We start from the raw sequence: 17,770 nt of genomic DNA, 5'->3' as shown, positions 1-17,770 counted from the left end.
TTAGACAGGGTTCTCCAGAGGGACATAACTAATAGGATAGATGTACGTATGAAAGGGAGTTTATCAAGGAGAACTGACTCACACGATCACAAGGTAAAGTCCCACAATAGGCCATCTGCAAGCTGAGGAGCCAGGAAGCCAGTGGTGGATCAGTCCTCAAAACCTCAAGAGTAGGGAAGCCTTCAGTCTGTGGCCAAAGGCCCAAGAGCCCCTGGTAAACCACTGGTATAAGTCCAAGAGTCCAAAAGCTGAAGAACTTGGAGTCTGAGGTTAGAGGGCAGGAAGCATCCAGCATGGGAGAAAAATGAAGGCCGGAAGACTCAGCAGGCCTGCTCTTCCATCCTCTCCTGCCTGCTTTATTCTAGCCTTGCTGGCAGCTGATTAGATGGCTCCACCTAGACTGAGGGTGGGTCTGCCTCTCCCAGTCCACTGACTCAAATGTTAATCTCCTTTGGCAACACCCTCACAGACACACCCAGGAAAAATACTTTGCATTCTTCGATCCAATCAAGTTGATATTCAATGTTAACCATCACCAAAGGGGAAACTGGGACAGAGATAAGCACACTGGGGAATGCCACATGAAGATGAAGGCACAGGATGCCAGAGATGGCCAGCAACCCCCAAGCTGGGGGAGAGCGTGGAACAGATGCTTCCTCGAAGCATCAGAAGGCGCCAACCCTGCCGATACCTTGCTCTTGGACTTCTAGCTCCAGAACCATGAGACCACCTGTTTCTGTTGTTTAAGCCCTGTGTGCGTCTGTCCTCACACTGCTATAAAGAACTACCTGAGACTGGGTAATTTACAAAGAAAAGAGGTTTAATTGGCTTGCAGTTCCACAGGCTGCACAGGAAGCATGACAGGGAGGCCTCAGGAACCTTTTAATCACAGTGGAAGGCGAAGGGGAAGCAGGTACGTCTCTCTCACGTGGCCAGAGCAGGCAGAAGAGAGTGAAGGGGGAGGTGCCACACACTTTTCAACAACCAGATCTCGTGAGAACTCACTCACTGTCACAAAAACGGCACCAAGGGGGAAAACCAACCCCGTGATCCAACCACCACCCGCCAGGCCTCTCCTCGGATACTGGGGATCACAGTTCCACATGGGATTTGGGTGGGGACGCAGATCCAAACCATATGGAGCCCTCAGTCTGTGGTTCTGTTAAGGCAGCCTGAACAGAATAATGCTTGCCCCCATGCCGCTCCCTTCCAGTCTCTGCCCAGCCACCCCCTCCACTCCTCCTGCCACATGGTTCTCAGGAGACCCTCGTTTACTTGGGCACAGCCTTCCTCTGACCCCACCACTAGGTTCCCCTTTGCCCTTGATCCTGAGTGAACAGGCCTCTAATTCCCACCACCTGGAGACTGAGCTTGACCTCAAAGGACTTGACTGGAACTGCAGGGGCGTGTTAGAAGGGAAGCCTGACCCAGACAGCCACTCCCCAAACAACTGCAGCTCCTCTCACAGCCAAAGACGTCTCCTCCTGGGTGCCCCTGCCTGCCCTGTGGGTCAGGGACCACCCCTCCCATGGTGAATGTCCACACCCTTTAGAATTCAGCCCAAGCCCATGAGTCCCATAAGAGGACAGGGTTTCCCACAGCCCGTCTCAGGCCTCCTGATCTGCTTTCCCCCACCAGGCCCGGCCTCTCTTCAGGAAGGCTGGGTGCTCTTCCCTGTAAGTGCCAGGGAACTCATGTCCGACACAATAGTCCAACTCCGTCCTCTCCTGGAGTCTCAACCAGTGTGTGTGAATAATACAAGGTAGGGCATTGCCAGTCCACACCATTATGAAAGGATGCACTGGGTTGAACAGTGTCCCCAAAAAGTTCATGTCAAGGCCCAGCGTGGTGGCTCATGCCTGTAATCCCAGCACTTTGGGAGGCCGAGGCACACAGATCACCTGAGGTCAGAAATTCAAGACCAGCCTGGCCAACGTAGCAAAACCCTATCTCTACTAAAAACACAAAAGTTAGCCAGGTGTGGTGGTGGGTGTCTGTTTTCCCAGCTACTCGGAAGGCTGAGCAAGGAGAATCATTTGAACCCAGCAGGCAGAGGTTGCAGTGAGCTGAGATCGTGCCACTGCACTCCAGCCTGGACGACAGAGTGAGATTCTTTCAAAACAACAACAACAACAACAAAACCCAAAAAGTTCATGTCTACCTAGATCCTGTGAATGTGACCTTATTCAGGAACAAGGATTTTACAGATGTCATCAAGGTAAAATGAAGTCATACTCATGAATTCATGGTTAGGGTGGGCCCCAAATCCAATGTGACTGGTGTCCTTGTAAGAAGAGGACACTTTGGACACAGAGACCCAAACACATGGGGAAGGCCATGTGACAACAAAGACAGGGATTGCATCTGCAAGCCAAGGAATACCAGGACTGCCGGGAGCGGCCAGCAGCTGGAGAGGCCAGGAAGGGTTCTCCCCCAGCCTTCAGAGGGAGTATGGCCCTGCCGACTCCTGGAGCGTAGATTCCAGACTCTAGCATTGAGAGAGAATGAATCAATGTTGCTCGAAGTCTGATTTGTGGGGCGTTGCTATGGACGCTCTGGGAAACTCAGGCACAAGCCAGTAAGCCAGGGCTGTCCCTTTCACAGCTTTCCTCCCGAGTGAGCTTCTGTGGGTTAGGATGCTTTCATACGCACATAACCAACCCAACTCAAGTGGCTCAGGCAACAAAGGATCTATCCTACACCTTGATTTGCTTGATGAAAATAGATACGCATGCAGGTAACAATGATGAGTGTCCATGAGCATGGGGAGATTTGGGGGGCCCAGGCAGTAGGGCAGTACGTGTCAGATGTCAGCAGTGCTTACCTGGATGGGGGAGAGGAGAGCTGTAGAGAACCAGACAGAAGACTGCCTTTCAGCCTAAACACGTGCATTCACCTTACTTCATGGCTTTCCTGGAACAAAATGGCTCTTCACATTTGTGAATTGGAAGTGGGTTTTGTGCTGGAGTCAGCCCCAAAGAAGACATACAAGGTTTAGCGTCCTTTTTGAGACAAAAAGCTTCCCATGGAACCAGTATATTCTACCAAGATTTCAAAACTCTCTCTTTTTTTTTTTTAGACAGAGTCTGGCTCTGTCGCCCAGGCTGGAGTGTGGTGGCACGATCTCGGCTCACTGCAACCTCTGACTCCCAGGTTCAAGCAATTCTTCTGCCTCAGCCTCCCAAGTTGCTGGGATTACAGGTGCCCACCACCACACCCAGCTACTTTTTGTATTTTTTGTAGAGACAAGAGTTCACCATCTTGGCCAGGATGGTCTCGATCTCTTGACCTCGTGATCCAACCGCCTCCGCCTCCCAAAGTGCTGGGGTTACAGGCGTAAGCCACTGCGCAGGGACTCCAATTCCTTTATAAATTTATTTCTTCAGCATTGTCACTGAGATCTGTCTGTCCAGGCGGAGAAGCTCCTGGAGTGACAGCATCTGTCCTCAGGAGCATACTGCAGAGCTATAAACATGACGAACTCTCAGGAGTCCAAAGACACCAGGTATCCCAGGCTGGGCGCACACATGGATGTTGTTGCAGTGAGAACCAAAGACTTTTGCTTGAATTTCCTCCTCCTGGGGGACAAGGGCCATAGAGTCCTGGATGCTTAGCTCAAGGCCAATAGGCATGTGTTATATGCTAATCGATACACGCATTTGTGACCTGGGAGTATGCTGTTTTGAGCAGCTGCATGTCTATAGGAAATAATAAAGTGATTCATTTTTATGTTGCGAACTTCAGTATCTGATATAAATTCTATCAATATGCCTTTGCCACCAAGCTCCTGCCTCTAATATTTAACCATCATCTATTGTAGTTGCAACAAACTGAATCGATTGAGATTGAAAAATCAGATGTAAAAAAAAAAGTAGAAAAACATGTCCTTTGTGGTTAATATTAATCTTGCGATTGATTTTTTTTCTTTTAAGGAAGTCTGCCAAGAGTAGAGGAGACAATTAGGAGAAAAAGTGATTCACTGTATCCACAGCTTCAGAGGTCAAAAGGAGACAGAGCTGGCCTTGGTATTTGGCAGAGAGGAGAGTCAAGAGGTTGGGCCAGCAGCCGCACAGAAACACATCACATGAGACCTGGAGAGGGAGGAGGCAGAGAGCACGGGGCAGTCAGGAGGACGGGCTGGGCGCCATGCTCTGTGGGAGGGAGGGAGGCTCTGGTCTCCATGCCTTGGCTCCCAGTACAGCACCTTCCTGTTCCTGGATTTGCTTCCTGGACCAGACACAACACTCAATGACCTCTTTTAGTCAAAAACCTCTCCAAGACCAGGCTATTCTCGGCCTGCTGCACTTCTGCTTAGGCTATCCCAGAAGTGACCCCTGTATCAGAGCCAAGAAGGCTGTGTGGCACCTCTGGGTAAGATCTGTGGGGTCACTCACCAGAGACCCCTGGCACTTAGCATCAGAAGAAGATGGCTGAGCCTAGAAGGTGCTGACAAAACAAAAAACAAAACAAGCCCCCCTACTCCCACAACTTTCTCAGGTCATCACACCCTGGAATGATCCCAAGCAGCCCCATGCCACCACTCCCCAACCTTCTAGGAACCTCAGTAAAGGAGAAATATGTTATTGATGTCTCCACTCCACAGCTGTTGTCTCCCACGTACCCGCTATCTGCCTGGCACTGTTGGTCATTTTAGGGACACTTTAGACAGGCAAGTTTCTACTCCCAGGAAGCTTCCAACCTAATGGGGAGATTGTGAACAGGCAGATAAACGAGATCATTTTGGATATTGATGAAGGACAGGAAGAAATTAAAATGCAGTAATGTCATGTGGGGTGACTTGGAAGGGAGGGCCTTCCAAGTCAGGGTGGTCAAAGAAGACCCTTCGGTTACCCTGTGGGGAGGCAACATCTGAGCTGAGGTCAGAACAGAGAAGGAGCTGACACAAGACTCTCGGAAGAAGCACAGCAGACTGAAGAAGAGTGACTACACTGGGTCTAAATGGAGACCAGCCAGGCTCGCGCCGCAGGAAGGAAGCCGGTGTAACTAGACCAGTCACTGTAACTGGGGGTGACTTTGCCTCCCAGGGGATATCTGGCAATGTCTGCAGACAGTGTTGCTGTCGGCAGTGTGGGAGGATGCTAGTGGCAGCTGGTAGGTAGAGGCTAGAGATGGCACTAACTGTCCCACAATGCACAGGACAGCACCCAACCAAAGAATGATCTGGACTGAAATGTGCCTGGTGCTGAGGCTGAGAATCTTGGGGCCAGAGGGTGGAGTGAGGGCAAGAGGGCAAAAGCCCATGGCTGGGAGGTGGACAGATCACATAGGACCACGGGGGCCCTGATGAGGAGTTTGGGTTGTATTCTAAAATGATGGAAGGCCACTGGAGACTTCCCCTCGGGAATCTGGCATGATATGCATTAATAATGAGCTTCATGGCTCTGATGGGAAATAGATGGCTGTGGGTGCATAATGGACCCTCCTACAGAAGTGCAAATGAGAGATGATGGTAGCTTACAGGAGCTGTGGAGACAGACAGAAGTGGATGGCTGGGATATGTCTTTAAAAAAATGAGGCTGGGCACGGTGGCTCACACCTGTAATCCCAGCACTTTGGGAGGCCGAGGCGGGCAGATCACCTGAGGTCATGAGTTCGAGACCAGCCTGACCAACATGGAGAAACCCTGTCTCTACTAAAAATACAAAATTAGCCGGGCGTGGTGGTGCATGCCTGTAATCCCAGCTACTTGGGAGGCTGAGGCAGGAGAATTGCTTGAATCCGGGAGGCAGAGGTTGCAGTGAGCCGAGATGGCGCCACTGCACTCCAGCCTGGGTGACAGAGCGAGACTCCATCTCAGACACACACACAGAGGCTGGGCGCAGTGGCTCATGTCTATAATCCCAGCACTTTGGGAGGCTGGGGCAGGCGGATCACGAGATCATGAGTTCGAGACAAGACTAGCCAACATGGTGAAACCCTGTCTCTACTAAAAACACAAAAATTAGCCGGGCATGGTGGCAGGTGCCTGTAATCCCAGCTACCTGCAAGGCTGAGGCAGGAGAATTGCTTGAACCCGGGAGGTAGAGGTTGCAGTGAGCCAAGACCACACCACTGCACTTCAGCCTGGGAGACAGAGCAAGACTCTGTCTTGAAAAAAAAAAAAAAAAGAAAGAAAGAAAGAAAGAAAGAAACAGACTTGTCAATGAGTCGTCTGTGCAGAGTCAGAGTAGGGAGGGAAAAAGGAATCAAGGATGATCCCTGGGGTTTAGGGCAGAGCAAATGAGTGGATAATGGTGACATTTTTGTGATGAAAAAGACTGGGAGAAATAGTTTGGAGTAGCAAACCGGGAGTTCTGTTTTGGACGGGATGTGTTTGTGATGCCTATTACATATTCACAGGCAGAAAGACAGTAGACACTGCGCTAGCATCAGACAGATGGTATTTAAAGTACATAAGAGACACTGAAATCCACCAACAGTTACCAGTTTATGCCAGACTACTTCAACAATACTAAATTCAACATCAAAGAAGAATAGAGGAAGATATGTTCCTCTTATTGTTTGCCTAGAAAAAGTTCCTTAAGATATAATCATTTTTGATTCTTAGAAGAATAATTATTTTAAGGAGGCAGGACAATTCTCACTTACACATGATCTAGGAAGATGTCAAAAAATGCAGAATCATCCAGTAGAAGCTGTTAGGAGTCAGGACACACTTCACATGCCTGAAACACCTGTTCCCTGGCGGGGGTGTCGTTACCCCACTTCTCCATGGGCCACTTCCCAAACATCCTGTAAGAACCACTGGAGAATGTGCCCCTATGTGAAGCCATCTCTGTTCCTGAGGTGGGTGGCTCTTCTCCTCTCTGTGGATGTGAGACACTTTGAAATTAAGCCCTTCTACAGGCCAGGCCTCTGCTAATGACGTCAGGCACATTGTTTCACCGCATTGATGGCTGTGTACTGTGAATCCCAGTTTACAGATAAAGTCACCAAAGCACTGGGAGGTTACATTGCCAAGATCGCTGACTCGGGGCTGCTACTACAAAAGTACCTTAACATACTGGATGGCCCAGAAACAACAGAAATTTATTGCTCACCGTTCTGGAGGCTGGGCGTCAGCAGATTCGGTGTCTGGTGAGGTCCCACTTTTCTGGTTCAGAGATGGCACCTTTCCCGTGTCCTCACACAGTGGAAGAGGCAAGGCAGTTCCCATGGGCCTCTTTTATAAGGGCACTAATCCCATTCATAAGGGCAGATCGGTCATGACTCATCACCTCCCAAAGCTCCCCACCTCCAAATACCATTACATTGGTGATTAGGTTTCAACATACGAATTTTAGGGGGTACACAAGGATTCAGACCACAGCAGTCACCTAGTAATGAGGGCAGCACCAGGATTTGAACTCAGAGCTGTCTGCTCCAGAACCCTTGGCTCCTATTATTTTTTAAAATGACGTTTACTCTAATAGACTGTGAAATGCTTGAGGAAAAAAATATGCAAAGCTGAGTTCATGGAGAACACCAGCATCCTACACTGGCAAAGTACCACCTATCTGGAACTCATCTTAACATTTTACATCTTACCATGAACTTGCAGCTACTAGATTTGAGAGTACATAAGCCAGGTCATAGAAATCTGCTATCCATCACCAGCCACTAAAGGAGCATTTGCAAAGGGTAAAAATAAAATCTTGATTTTCCTTCTCAAAGCTGAGCTGTTTAATCCTTTAAAAATCATCCAATGCTACATCAGAATTTTCTCTTCATTCAACTTCTTTTTTCTTCCAAAAGGAAAAAAAAAATCTACATTACACTTCCCTTTGTGGTAGGTGCTTTGACCTCAGCACTCTCCTTCACTCTTGCTCCACTGCCCTGGGCCCACCCACTCTTCACCAGCGTTACTGGGGCTGCACCCACCCTCATCTGAAATCTAGAGCTATTCTTCCTATGCTGCAGAGAGGAACAGTCACAGCTCTCTACCTCTTGCTCCAATTGTTCATAACCTCTAATCAAGATAACAGCAAAGGGGGCCAGGTGCGGTGGCTCACGCCTGTAATCCCAGCACTTTGGGAGGCCAGGGCGGGGGGAAGGAGCAGATCACTTGAGGCCAGGAGTTCAAGACCGGCCTGGCCAATATGGCAAAACCCTGTCTCTACTAAAAATACAAAAATTAGCTGGGCATAGTGGTGCACACCTGTAATCCCATCTACTCAGGAGGCTGAGGCACGAGAATTGCTTGAACCCCAGAGACAGAAGTTGCAGTGAGCTGCGATTGTGCCACTGCACTCTAGCCTGGGTGACAGAGTGAGACTCTGTTTCAAAAAATGAAAAAAGATAATAGCAAAGATGTTTGTGAGTCTGTTCTCACGCTGCTATGAAGAAATACCCTAGACTGGGTAATTTATAAAGAAAACAGGTTTAATTAACTCACAGTTCCACAAGGCTGGGGAAGCCTCAAGAAACTTACAATCATGGCAGAAGGCACTGCTTCCCAGGGCAGCAAAAGCAAGAATGAGCGCCAGCAGGGGAAAGGCCAGATGCTTATAAAACCATCAGATCTCGTGAGAACTCACTCGCTATCACGAGACAGGGGAAACCAGCCCCATGATTCAATTACCTCCACCTGGTCCCTCCCATGACAGGTGGGGCTTATGGGGATTACAAATCAAGATGAGATTTTCGGTGGGGACACAGTTAAACCTTATCAGTGTTCAATAAAGTGTTATTTACAATAGCAAAAAGCTGAAAACCATATAAATGTGTTATTAATACATTTGAATACATAGTAATTCTGTTGGGTGAATTTGGGAATATTTATTGAGAATTTTTAAGAAAAAGGGAAGATGCACAACGAAATTTCAAAAAGGATATAAAATACAGCATAATCACAATTATTTTAAAATGGTGCTTAGCAAAAAAGCTGGACAAAAATTAAACAATGGTAATAGGTTTATCTCTAGACTGTGGGGTCAGGAGCCATCTTTTTTCCTTCCTGAATGTTTCTATCTTTTCCAACTTTTCTGTGTGCATTATTTTATAGTTGGGAAAAAGCACTATTGGTTATATTTTAAAATGTGTCCATAGCTTCTGGGGCAAATAAGGCTTTGTTCCATTTCCAGCACCTGTGTAAAGATGGTTAGTCATATGTGGTGCTAAGTAAGAAGGGTGCCAATGAAAAAGAACGGGGGCATGTTGTTTGCAAAGCTGGTGCATTCTTTTATACATACAATTATGCTGGAAGCTTATAATGTGCCAGGCACAATGGGAGCCCCTGAGATAAAAATGTTAGTAAGGCAAGGTCACTCTCCCAAGAATCTTACAAGATGAGAGATGCCCACTTAAAATCTAGGAATGAAAAAAAGAAATGTTTAATAAGGGTGGACCAAAATCCTTGAAGAAGATGAATACTTTTCTTTCATTACCATTAAAAAAAAAAAGAAAAAAACCAAAAAACTTTCCAGTGATTTAAACAAACAATCTTGACCAAATATAAAAGAGTGATAACAGAAATGGGGTCCCAAATAGATTTCCAAAACCTGTTCACTACCTTCTAGAGGGATGGCTGTAAATCCCCCCGCTTCCCGCTCAAACCCACTCCCAGGAAGGGAATGGAAGATATCTCAACCTCCCCAAATATGGTTTGTGCTCAAGCCTTACCTCTGGGTCACATTTCCTCCTTCTATCGAAAGGCAGCTCCCCTCTCCCCATAAACTGCGCCATGTTTAACACATCTTGCCTTCCACAGTAATGAACTGGAGATCTCTCCAAGCGTGCTCTGTAATCTGAATTGTGACATCTTGGATCCTGCCTGACATACAGACCAATCTCCCTCCCACTTGCTCTCCTAGAGAGTCTCCTTTTCCCTTGATTTCACTGGGACAGTGATGCCACAATTCCATCACTAGCAAAAGATCTAGACATACACACACACACACACACACACACACACACACACACACACACACCCCACTAAAGCCCTCTTTCTTTTCATTTTAAGCTAAATTTTGCCAAGTCACATCCATCTAGAATGAAAAGGTCCCAAACTACCCAAAGTGCTGGCTTCCTCAGCACTGAAGCAGACAGTTCCGTGCAGCGGAAGGCTACTCTCCTCTCCCTAAACTCACGCTCTGGGGGAGGAACCTATGGGTGCCCATCCCTGCGGCTGTGCCCTGGGAAACAGTGGTGTCCTGGAAGCATGAATAACAGGACTGGAAACGACTCCAAGTTCCTGCGTCCAAAGCTTCCCTTCACAAACAAAGGTGCATGAGTCCTAGGGGGTTGTCCAAATTCCCACTGTTGGGGTCACAGTGACAAAGGCTGTCTCCTTTGACCAAACTTGAGTCAGGCTGCCAAGTCCTCTTTCTGACAAATCCTTGACCTTGGCCCATTTAGTCCAGTTTTAGCAAGAATGCAGGCAGGCAGGTTTAGCAGCAAATGTTTCACCCTTGTTCTGACCACTCCTGATGTTTGATCAAATTCCTCCTCCCCACCCTGTAGGGCAGATGCACCCAACAGCAATAAGTCAAGCACACCCTGAGAATGACTCCATGGTCTTAAGGAATGTGTGTTCAAAGTTCTGAGCTAAGGAATCCAGGAGTGGCCGCCCGGAGATTCATCTGAAGGACGTCCAGACCCCTGGCCCATCCCTTGGAATGGCAGGCGGAATGGCAGGGATTGAGGCCCTTTGTTTTGGGTTAAATGAAGGTTGCTAGGTGGAGGTTGCCAGGTAGAGGTTGCCAGGTAGAGGTTGCTAAGTGAAAATGCCATATAACCCGCATGCTTCTTACACATGAGAGCCATCTTCCTGTCCAGCTTGGGGCTCCTGGACAGCTCTGTATGTGAGTCCCCAATAAACCCTATGTCTCCTTAGCTGGCTCCAGGTCTGTTCCTCAGCCTCTTGGACATGGCACCATCCCTACTGGAGTTAACAGGGGTTCTGCACGACAACCCTCATTATTTTTACTTTAGGAGATAGAATCTTGCCTTGTAACCCATTGTGGAGTGCAGTGGCGTGATCATGGCTCACTACAGCCTCGACCTCCTGGGCTCAAGTACTGCACCCAGCTTTATTTTGTGGGGGGCGCAGGAGAGTAGAGACGGGGTCTCACTTTTTTGCCCAGGCTGGTCTCAAATGCCTGGCCTCAAGTGATCCTCCTGCCTCAGCCTCACAAAGTACTGGGATTACAGGCGTGAGACCCCGTGCCGGCCCAGTCCTGACATCTTATCACCTGGCCTGCCTTCAGCAAGAATTCTGTCGTTGGCCAGAATCCCCTGTACTCCTGATGTTTCCTCTTAATTTTCCATCCGCTCACCTGCAGCCCGGCTCCTAGGCTAGAAATTCCCATTTCTCCTTGTATTCAGAGCATCGTGTTCACTAATGTCCCTTGGCCTTGGCCTCCATCTCACACACTCTTCCCCTGCATCACTGAGCTCCAGCCACGCCACCCTCCCCGGGGCGCCTGGGCGTGCCCAGTTTGCAGCCAGGAGGACCTCCCTGCATGGCCCCTGACCTCCCCGCCTGAGGGGAGGATGAACTGCGCACGCGCAGCCCGCCTTCCCTCCCTCGGGAGCCCGGGTCCCCTACAGGGGGCGCTCTCTGGCTGCGGGGGCAAGTCTGATTGAACCAGGCTCGCAGTCATTAGCTCACTTACCGGCGACACAGGGCACAGGCTCCATGGCCAGCCTTAAGACACACACGCAATCTTTTCGCCCTCTTCTGCTTGTTTCTCTGCCCTGTTCTGCTCTTGGTCAGATGCCGGGGTGAGGAGAGAGGGACGCTCTTTTTTGCCCACTCCCCCAGAGCGTCCCGGCTCTTGCTTCCGCTCCGGGTCATTGCAGTTGCCTCTGCTTGAAATTCCTTCCCTTCCTCCAGATCCTAATCTGACTTCTTTTCGGCCAGGTCTTAGGTCAGATATCACTCTCGATCACTTACCCTCTTCTATTTCCTTCATATCTTTTTTTGCAATCTGAAATATAATAGTGTTAATTTTAAAAAGTCTATTTATTCCTGGTCCATCTTCTCCATCGGGAGGCGCTGCCTGAAGGCATTGGCCTTCTCTGACCTCCTTCCCACTAACCTCAGGGGCTGGAATGGTGTCTGGAATAGAGGAAGTGCTCAGTGGATCGGTTCTCCGTGCTGAAAGTAGGCGAACAGTCAAAATAAATACCCCACCCTTACCCATCTCCCCAGGAGAGACGTTAGAGGGCTCCTGCTGGCTCAAAAGAAAAGGTGGATAAATGCTAACAATAGGGATGGGCCCCGAGGAAGCTAGGCCGCCCCTGCATGCACAGACCCTCCTGTGGGCATGCCCCACCGGGGCACAAGGGGCTGGCAGTGTTCTGGTGTGACGCTCTTCATTCAGTGTGGACTGGCAGCCCAGGAGCACCGGTCACCTGAGGACAGCCCCCAGGGCAAGACAGGGACCAAAACAAACAGAAACAGACAATTCAAGGAGCAAAACCAAAAACACCTATTCCAGTTTATATCCTCATAGAGGAAAAGACAGGATGCTAGGAAAAAGGAAGATTCAGAGAACTAAAAAGCACTTGGAAATTAAAATATGATAGAAGAGATTTTTTAAGAGATTTGGAGGATAAAATAAGGTTATCTCTCAGAAAGACAAAAGGGACATAAAGATAAGAAAACTTGAGGATTAGCCACAGTAGTCCAGTGTGAACTATAAAGATCTCAATAGGACAGGGGTTGATAAACTTTTTCTGTAAATGGCCAGATAGTAAATATTTTAGACATTGTGGGCCTTACAGCCTCTGTCCCAGCTACTCAATTCTGCCACTATAACACAAAAGCAGCTGTAGAGAACATGTAAATAATAAAGTTTTGTTGGAACACAACACGTAGTTGTGCAGATAAAGTTTTACTGAAACACAATCATTGTATCAGTCTCAGACTCAACAGTGGAAGCAGGAAGCAATGCTGTGAAATTTTTGAAGGAAAAGAGTTCCAGCCAGAATTCTATGCTCAACCACAAATCCATCAAGTGTTATGGAAAAACAAAGATATCTTCAGACAGGTAGGGGCTCATGAAACTGACTTCCTATGCATATTTTCTAAGGAAGTTACTGGAGATTTTTTCCTGGTAAAATGAAGGGGTACACCAAGAAAGAAGAAAACACAAACGCAGGGACAGGCGATCCAGTAAAGGAGATGAGCAAAGAAAATTCCCAGGAAGTGAGAAGGGAAGCACAAGGATGACAGCTTAGTAGCAATCCTGGGGATGAAAAGGCTAGACCGGACAGGGAGACAGAGGTGCCAGAGGGATGTCACTAACAAAAAGAGGAATAATCCATCCAGGCGTGGTAGTTCACGCCTGTAATCCCAGAACTTTGGGAGGCCGAGATGGGCGGATCACCTGAAGTCAGGAGCTCGAGACCAGTCTGGCCAACATGATGAAACCCCATCTCTACCAAAAATACAAAAATTAGCCGGGCATGGTGCCCACGTGCCTATAATCCCAGCTACTCAGGAGGCTGAAGTACGAGAATCTCTTGAACCCAGGAGGGGAAGATTGCAGTGAGCCGAGAGTGTGCCACTGCACTCCAGCCTGGGCGACAGCGTGAGATTCTGTCTTAAAAAAAAAAAAAAAAAAGAAAGAAAGGAAAAGAAAAAGAGGAATAACTTAATTCGTAGATTATTGAATGTGTTTGAACATATTTATACTTCTGATGGAGCGGTCGGGGATAAGTGAAAATTACATAGAAAATCAAGAGAGCAAAAACAAACAAACAAAAAACAGGCAAGTATTAACTCCAAAACAAATAAAAACCTGTACAGAAAAGGAGATAGAATCAAAAGGCACTACCTAGCTCAGCCGCGGATAATATTTACATATTCACAATGATACAAACACTGATTATTGATCTAACAAAATATGATTTAACAATGTCAGGAGGACAGGAGAAAAGGGTGTGTGTGCATGGGACGAGGGGGGTGAGAGCACAAAATCCTCATAGAGGGAAGGTAATAAGCACAAAAACAAAAAAATGAAGAGCTGGTGATCATAGCCTTTCTGGTTGGGGTGAACTGCACAAGAACAGCTGAAAGAGGCTGCCCTGGAGGACTGGGAGCCAGGGATGACAAGACAGGGAGGGAGGAGCAGGGGACTGATGCTTCTCTTTCCCGGCACACTCAACTATTGGGCTTTAAAAAGGATTTACATGTATACTTTGATATAGATAAAAGTGAATGATAAAAAAGAAGGACAGAGCAGCAGCACTGGAGGAAAAACTGCAAACAAGCAACAGCATGAAGGAGATGCTCCCGTGGGACCCGTGCACACTTTGGGACAGCAGGAGCAGGGCATGGCAGGGATGACAGGGCGAGCAGCCAACTCAGTGGGTGTCAGAACTTCAGGGCTGAAATCCTCAAAGTCCTGGGGGAACTGGGACAAGTTGGGTGCCCTGGGTGGGAAGAGTGCTGATGGTGGGAAGGTGGCCAGGTGGATTAGTCTGTACTCGCACTGTTCTCAAGAAATACCCGAGCCTGGATACTTTATAGAGAAAAGAGGTTTACTTGGCTCATGGTTCTGCAGGCTATACAGGAAGCATAGTGGCTTCTGCTTCTGGGGAGGCCTCAGGAAACTTACAATTATGTTGGAAGGCAAAGGGGAAGCAGGTGCGTCTTACATGGCCAGAGCAGGAAAACAGAGAGGGGTAAAGTGCTACACACTTTTAAACGACCAGCTCTCACGACAACCCACTCACTCACTTTCACGAGAACAGCACCAGGGGATGGTGCTAAACAATTCATGAGAACTGCACCCCCAGAATCCAGTCACCTCTCACCAGGCCCCAACCCCAACACTCAGGATTACAATTCCACATGAGATTTGGTGGGGACACAGATCCAACTCATATCCCTGAGGGTCAAATTGGGGCAGTCTTTTATGCTGTACTGAAGATTTGCATTTTTAATTGGATGTGAGAAGAAGCAACTCAGAGATTTAGGTGGGAGAGAAACATGATCCGATCAGTGTTTTAGAGAGATTTCTTGGGCAGTCATGAGGAGGACAAGACTGGAGGGAAAAGAAATAAAAGTGAAAGTGACTGGGAGAAGCACCAGGAATCTGTTCCAAAAACCTGGGAGATAACTGAGCGTCCCAATAAAACCCATAGTAAATGTGGGGGAGAGATGAGATGAGGCCCTCATGGGGGTGTTTGGGACATAGAGTTGACAGGACTTGGCGACAGATGATGGGGAGGTGGGGATGAAGTGGGTGAGCCTGGAGGTTGGCGGGTGGTGTGGGGGCCGCTTCCCTGCACCAACCTTGCTGGAGGCAAGGGGCTCTGCGTCCCTGGTTTGTGGTGCCCAAGGGGAGGGGGGTGTCCAGAAGGAGGATGGGCCTGGCTGCAGCCGTGGGAATGACCCAGTGGCCCAGGAAGCACCCCTGAAGTGAAGGGGAGGTGAAGGGAAGGGCTCTGGGGCCCCTTAGCCCTTCAGGATCAGGCAGGGAGAGCCTGGAAAATGAGGCATCAAAGCAGCAGCTCCAAGTCAGACCAAAGGCCAAATAAAAGCTGGTGAAACAAGAGGGATGGGATAGGCCCACACTGCTGCCAAAGGCTGAAACAGGTCCCTGGGTCCCTGAAGTCCCTGAAGGTATCAGTGTCTGTGGGGAGACCACAGCAGCCGTGGCAGGAGAAGCACACGGGAAAGCCTGGACAGCCTGGACGTGGGCGGGGACGGCGCCTGCCTGAGAAGCAGGTGGACACGAGCAGGAAGTGGGAAGAGCTAGGCCAGACTCAGGTACAGGAGAGAAGGTTTTATTTTTATTTTTGTAAACGAGATGAATCCTGCACTAATTATAGGTTGCAGAAGTGTCAGAAAGAGGCAGGGGGAAGTAGTCAGAGGATGAACACTTTCTCGGAGACAGGTGAAAGCAGGGAAGGGCAGGGCCTCCGTTTCCTTGAAAGAGGCTTGAGGACAGGGGGGTAAATGGTGCCTGTGAGGTGTAGAAGGGACAAGTGCAAGGGTGGCTGAGCAGCCCTGGGACTCAGTGGGGACTGAGGCTGGAAATCTGAGGACAGCACTCACCTCCATGGCCCTAGGCAGAAGAGGGCAGAGGGTTGGGCCCATGTCAAGGATAAGCCCCTTGAGACCCTCAGGCTGCTTCTAGCAAAAGCATGGCTAAAGCGGAGGCCACTCAGACTCACGGCGGGGCTTGCTGAGCCCCAGGTGTCCTCCCTCCCATCTTCACTCAAGATGCCAGGGCCTTCTACCCTCATTGCTAATGGGCATGTGGCCTGTCCTCAGGGTGCTAGAAAGGGGGGTGCACAGAGCAGGGTAAGGGTTCCTGCAGCAGAGGCAGCTGTGAGGCAAGCGTGCTGGATGGGAACGAGGGATGGCCGGCAGTATCCACCTTCCCCATGTGTGTACGACTGAAAGTTGATCAAAATCAAACCTGCTCATTCAAGAAAAGCAGCTGGGAAATGGTTTCCATGGTGTTCGGTGCACAGCACACAGCAGCATTGGCCCTGCTCCCCCTCAGCGCTCCAAGTTTGAGTCTTAGTGAGTGTCAGTGCAGCACAGGGTCGCTCTTATCTGCTCCTGTGTTGTCTGCACTCAGCGCGTGTGGAGAGGGTTCATCTTCTGCGGAGCCTCCTGGGCATTGCAGCGCAATGGCTAAGGGCACTCCATCTAAGAACGAGCCTGTTTGGGTGGCAGGGAGGAGCAGCTTGCGGGATGTGGACATTTGCCCCTCTTCGTTCACTGGTGATGGGAAGTATTATCCTTCATAAGTCCAGCAGATGGGAGAGCCTGGAGGTCACTGCTGGACAGTAAGAACTTCCCACTGAGCCGGTTCTCAGGGGTCACACTGGAGGGCTGGGGTTTAGAGGCCCTTTGGAGCTCAGGGTTGGCCATTAGCAGTTATGTGTGGGGCTTGGCCCTCCCCAGCCCACTCTGTCACTCCACTGTGTTTGTTGGTTCTAAGTCTCCCCAGTACATTGTCATCTTTTAAACTGTGGTTTTATTGTCCATCTCTGGGAGCCTCTCCCACTGCACTCTGCCCAGTGTGAGTGCTCCACTTATGCATGGAGGTGTTCACCAGTTTAGGAAGGGGCACCAAGGAGCCTTTATCTTTGGAGCACCAGCAGGAACAAACACAACACCAACTCAGCAAAACAGCACAGTGGATATTCTGCCTAGAAACGGGTCTGAGGTCAACTCTTGAGATGGTGTCTGCTGTGTGACGCTGAGACTGCTGAGACTAAAACAGAATGGAAAGGAAACAGACCTCTCTGGTCAAACTGCTGTTCTTGGCCATGTCCATCCATTGTCCTTTCTCTCCCCCCACACCCCATCATCCTTCAGGAAATGTCCCAGGAATAGTGACAGAATACACACCCAACACACCAGAATCTAAGGAATATAACAAAATTTAAATTTGAAAACTGGAGGACTCACAAAACTTTATGTCCTTATATGCAAACGACACACACAGGCGACACTGTAACACATGTCTGCTGAAGTTTTTGGGAAAAAAATCCTAATGGGCTTAACTTGTGAGAGATGGTGGTTTCAGCATATTGCTGTTCATAAGGAAGAAGTATGGCTTGTTGTTTGCAGGGTGTGCAGTGATATGACACATTTATTTATTTTTTCTTTTTTATTTTATTATTATTATACTTTTTTAGGGTACATGTGCACAATGTGCAGGTTAGTTACATATGTATACATGTGCCATGCTGGTGTGCTGCACCCATCAACTCATCATTTAGCATTAGGTATATCTCCTAATGCTATCCTTCCCCCCTCCCCCCACCCCACAACAGTCCCCAGAGTGTGATGTTC

At 48.8% G+C, this 17,770-nt stretch overlaps 1 long non-coding RNA gene across 3 annotated transcripts in view; it reads right to left on the bottom strand.

The window, feature by feature from the left end:
* Positions 1-11,426, bottom strand: part of LOC129528398 (uncharacterized) — an 86,304-nt gene extending 74,878 nt beyond the window's left edge. Inside the window, exons 1-2 of one of the 3 annotated variants that reach the window (XR_008673676.2) lie at positions 11,277-11,426; positions 9,622-9,746 (exon numbers count right to left, since the gene is read on the bottom strand). This is a non-coding gene — a long non-coding RNA (uncharacterized lncRNA). Of the gene's footprint in view, positions 1-9,621; positions 9,747-10,496; positions 10,678-11,276 lie in introns of those variants that run through there. The other 2 variants (XR_008673675.2, XR_008673677.2) reach the window with 2 other exon arrangements.
* Positions 11,427-17,770: the final 6,344 nt, after the last annotated feature.

This window comes from Gorilla gorilla, chromosome 17 (assembly GCF_029281585.2).
Source record: "Gorilla gorilla gorilla isolate KB3781 chromosome 17, NHGRI_mGorGor1-v2.1_pri, whole genome shotgun sequence".
Classification (NCBI taxonomy): domain Eukaryota; kingdom Metazoa; phylum Chordata; class Mammalia; order Primates; family Hominidae; genus Gorilla; species Gorilla gorilla.
The sequence above is the reverse complement of the archived record's forward strand: the minus strand, read 5'-3'. Positions and strand labels throughout refer to the sequence as shown.